The sequence below is a fragment of the Amblyomma maculatum genome, chromosome 5 (assembly GCF_055883805.1).
Source record: "Amblyomma maculatum isolate TAMU_Amacu chromosome 5, ASM5588380v1, whole genome shotgun sequence".
In the NCBI taxonomy this organism is placed as follows: Eukaryota; Metazoa; Arthropoda; class Arachnida; order Ixodida; family Ixodidae; genus Amblyomma; species Amblyomma maculatum.
In genome coordinates this window covers 2,490,907-2,496,086 of record NC_139348.1, presented here as the reverse complement: position 1 = coordinate 2,496,086, position 5,180 = coordinate 2,490,907, and positions in this window count along the sequence as shown.

Here is a 5,180-nt window from a genome sequence, read left to right as displayed (position 1 = left end):
GTCGTCTAACAGAGCATGTTCATGAAGTTAAGTCTTAGCCCAGACAAGATTGGCTTTCGACAAGGTTGCTCCATAACGCCCGCGCACGTAGATCTAGAGAGCCGAATCCGTCTCTCGCCACGAAGGAGGGAAGTCTCCGCTCTGATGACACGATGTTGCTAAGGCTTACGACAGCGTTTAACATACGATCCTGCTTAACAAGCTTGCCCTGTTACATCCTCCATCACATATTTATTTATGGATATTTGAATTTCTGAAGGATAGGCATTTTTACTGTACAGACGGAACCCTCTGCTCTAACATGTATCAATAATCAAGGAGTGTGTCACAAGGATCAGCTCTTTCACCGCTGCTTTTTAACATCTTGGTAAATGACATCCCCATCTATCCAAACTTAACAGTCTAAGTTTATGCCGACGGTATAGCCTTTTTCGCATGGGCTCTGGATATCCATGCCCTATACCGCACTCTGCAAGAATATTTGGATGAGATTGAAGTCTGGCTGGACTGTATTAATGTATCCCTTAATGTCAATAAATGTGGTGTGCTTGTATATCCTCCGGATGTACCTTTACACATTTCTTTAGCTCATCGCTCCCACCAGATTCCACAGTTAGATTCAGTAAAATATTTATACTCCGTTTCATACATCAGGTGCAACGCAGCGAAAGCTATGCAAGTTGTCCGCAAGAAAAAAAAAAAAAAGGAGGCGCATCACTACGCGCTCGTTTTGTGGCCAAGTGGTTCCTGCGGAAACGGGCTCTATTCCGAGCATACACGCTTGCAATAACTTGCTTCGCATGCCTAGATATCTTCGCAGTGCGGATCGTATAGCAAAAATGTGCACCGAAGAACCATTTTCTCAAAAAGAGATGCGCAGCGCGGAGGGCACAGCTGCAAGGTTGCGGGGCAGCGAAAACGCGACACGAATGAAAGCGACATAAAAAAAAAACATACAAATTCACTGAATCCGATCTTTTCTCCCTAAAAAAAAGGTGCTCTTTATGAAGTTGATGGCAAATGTAAGAGGTATTAGGCTTGCAGACAAAATAACTACTATTTCCTCTCGTCAAGAGCAGGCACTATTTTTCATCGCGGATGCGGAGAGCGCAAACAATAGCTGTAGCTTTGGCAGTGTTGCACTTGATGTATGAAACGGAGTATAGGTGTTACGTATGGTCCAACATTGGAAATGAGACTCCATATAAAAATGTGGTAAAGGGAGAACGTGCTCTTGGGCGGCTAATACGAATTAGCAAAAAAATGTTTGCAATGTGTCGCGATACTTTACTGTTTCTCTACAAAGCCTATGCAAGACCAATATTTGAATTTGGTTGCATTCTCTTCTCTGGCAGCGCAAATTACAAACTTCATCATTTATTGTTATTGGAGAGGCATGCTCTACGTCTCTGTCTTTGTCTTCCGAAATTCGTTTCAAACGCTCTGCTTTATCTAGAAGCTCGTATCACCGACTTTGCATCCCAACCGACTTTATTCTTATCTGATCACTGGCCACGCTATAAACAGCCTGGTTACTGTAACGCAAAAACGTTTAGCACCAATCAGTGTTGACTTGATTTCTTTGCGATGGGTTGATGACATGCAGGCCGCAGTGGACTTTCATTATGACATTTTCCCTCCCATGCGAAATACATGCCTTCAATCACTTTAAACGGTCTTCTTTCTGATCACCTAGAAAAATACCCCCCTCACAACGTTATCCCTACAGATGCCTCAGTCAGCCAAAAAGTTTCAGTTGGCATATTTTCTATTTTCACAGGATTTCACGTGGAATTATTCTGTCCGTATCCCAGATTATATTCCTATATTCTTTGCGGAATTTTAGCTATTGGATTGGCACTACACAAAATTCCATGCCATGTATCACAAGTAATCATTCTTGCTGATTGTTAATCTGTGTTAATCTCGCTTGGAGCCTCAAAAAAATTTTTGTTGAGTCGATTCCTGCGTTTTTGTTCCGTGCACTTTGAAGTCCGTTTGGTCTGCGTCCCTGGCCATGCAGCGGTTCATTGAAATAAGGTGGCTGATTACTTAACAAAATTGGCCCTTAATGCGTTTGTAGTATATCAGGGTGTCTAGCAAACCGCTATTTTCCAAATCCCTGACTTCCAGGTTTTCCCTGATTATTTGAGGTCAAATTCCGTGACGAGTGAAGAGGCTCAGAAATGCAGCTGCTGATAATAATGAGCATAGACGAATATTTCCCAACAAAAAGCTATTTATTAATCATATTCTGCAGTTTACGATATGAAAGACTGTTATTAGTGTTAATGGCGGGTAAAAACATCGCAAGTTTACTGAAAATTAAAAGTGCACTGATGCCAGCCTCAGCAGAGCCCTTTGATACTACCAGTTGTGAAATTTTCTATGACCCGATGTACCAAAAAACGGCGGTTTTGATTGGTCTAAATTCGGGTGTATATATAGGATGCCTTGATGCAAGGCACCCTAGGTTACGGCCGGTCTCGAGGAAGAGCGCGCTTCTCTTAGCGCGCTCTTAGCGAAAATCCTTAAAGATAACAGCCGTAGAGTTAAGGGGAGACGCGAATCTTCGAACGGTCGAAAATGGTCAAAAATCGATTTTGAGAAAAACTTATTTTTCGGAACCTTTATCCTTTCGAGCACCTGCACTCAAATTATTTACGCTGAGTTCGGCCAGAAAATTCGAAAAAATCGGCTTTCAAAACGTCACGGCAGTCACGAAATGCCCTCCGAAAACAGGAATTGTGTTCGAAATTCCCGCGCGCTCCGCGGGCGTTGTAGCAGTGGTTGTAGCAGTTGTAGCCCGCCGATCGCCGCCATCTTGGCTTGGTTTAAAGCTGCTTTCTTTTTGCGCAATTTGCGCTATCTCAGAAGGCTTCGCTCAAGCGGACTGCTGCGCGCGCCGGTTTTCCGACGTCATTTATGGTCTCTGATTAGCTTACACGCAGCACGCTTTTCAAGCGCGCTGTTCCGCGTCTCCCATTGGCTGGCGTGATCGGCGCGTCATTTTTTTTTTTTTTCTTGCTGTTTTACGTTCACCGCCATGGCCGCCGCTTCATGCGTGTCTCCGTTTGCGCTCGTGTTTCTCGATGCACCGCTTTGTGAAGAGTTTTTTCTTGCGATCGAGATGCCAGAAAACAGTAGGTTGTAACCGTGCACGCAACGAGCCTTTGGAAGCCGTAAGAAATGAGCGAGGAACAAAAAACACATGGAGGGAAAAAAAAACAGAAGACGTCGGCCACAAGTGTGCCGTCGGGACAGTCCGTTCTGTCGGAAAAATACGCGAGTTTCACCTCGGCGTTAGCGCGGAATGCGATGCCGGTACCGAGTTCGTGATTGTGGTCATGAAAGTGTCAAGCAATTTTATCGCACACACGAAGCGCGGAACCTGCGGCGAGATCGCGAAGACGTGAGTGGTCAACCACTGGAGTGTCGCAACGGACCTCAGTTGTAGCTCAGCTGTAGCTCAGCTCGCCGGTCGCTTTCGCGCTGGCGGCTGCCGGCGCGATTATTCCTGCTTTTTGTCGCGTACTACTCCCACGCAGCGATTCCGCATATTTTATTGAGTACCCGGATCACGTGCGTATTGGTTCTTCTATTGTGGCAGCTACGCCATGTGCTGCCGTCAAAGTAACATATCGCGCGTCGCCTTGCGGCGCGGCCGCGATGGAGGCCGCACGCTCAGCCCCCCCCCCCCCCCCCCCCCCAAAAAAAAAAAAAAAAAGTCTGCATGAATAACATGCTTGCTGTGCGCCAACTTAAAATGAAAATGCACTGCAGAATATATGGTGCCATTTTTCCTGACTTGGCGAAATTTTTGGTTTCCCTGACATTTCCCTGATTTTTCCCGGTACATGAAATTTCCCTGACGATTCCTGGTTTTCCCGGTTGCTAGACACCCTGTATACCCAGTCCCTAATTTTAGGACACTGGCAATTTCAAGGTTCGAACGGTTCCAGCATATATCAGCCAGGCTGCGGGGTCCCTTGCTGAATAGGACGGATTATCAACATTTATCACATAATTGGAATGTCCGTTTATGTCCCAGTCGAAAAAAACTACAGAAACTTGTCAAAATTATGACAAAAATTCTGTAGTTCTGTCGTAAACGTCAGATTTTTCTGTAGTTCTGTAGTACTTATCTGTAGTTGTATAATTTTTCTGTGGTATATTTCTGTTGTCTGTAGTTCTGTAGCACTTTCCTGTTGTAACTACAGAAATTTCTGATGTTACTACAGAACGTTCTGTTGTCACAACAGGTTTGCCGTCAAAAACCGCACAGAAATTCTGTCGTAACCACAGAAAATTGTCTGTAGTTTTTTTTCCGATTGGGGCAGGCAGTGCGAGGTATCAATGACGCTGTTGCGGTGCAGAATTTCGGGCTTGAATTTATATCTACGCAGATGTGGGTGGAAACCAACAAACCTCTGTGCATCATGCAGAGAAGTGGAATGACTAGAGCATTTTTTCCTCTCATGGCGGCGGTTCACACTTCTGAGAAGGACATACCTGGAGATCCCCCTCTCTAGATTATCACTTCCCTTGTCCCTGCCCGTTTTACTGTCGTTCGATGCGAGTGCCAAGGGAGTTGCATTGGACACTATTTGTGGAATCATACACGACTATATCATAGCAACTGGTAAGTTAACCTATTAACCCTTGTTGAAATTCTTTCAGGTTTTTTTCCCATCAATATTATGATGACTGTTACTTTTTATATTCACAATTCTTACAGCTGCATACCTATAATTCTTTACAATCTCGCTTTGCGACAAGCTTGTGCGTGTATTTGAGTTTGTGGACAACACCACACCTTGGCTAATCCCACATTGTGGGTACGTGCCATTTTACAAAAGGCCAACAACAACGACGAAGTGCCGCTTATGCGTCTGTGCTGCCGTTGTGTCTGGGCCCCGTCATAAGAGCTATCCTTGGTATGCCGAGTCACCGTGTACGTGAAATTCTGGTGGAGGCGCAAAACGATCGCCTATGCCATCTATCTCCGGAGATGTGCCAGGGCTATCTCCGGAGCTTCAGCCATTAGTCATCGCCATGACATCATGTGCTTCTGCTCAGCAAGTAGCCGGCGTCACACCTGCCCGTAACTACACCTTGCAGGCCCCTCTGATACCGAAATCTTTCCATGGGGACCTCTTTGAGGATGTGGAGAACTAATT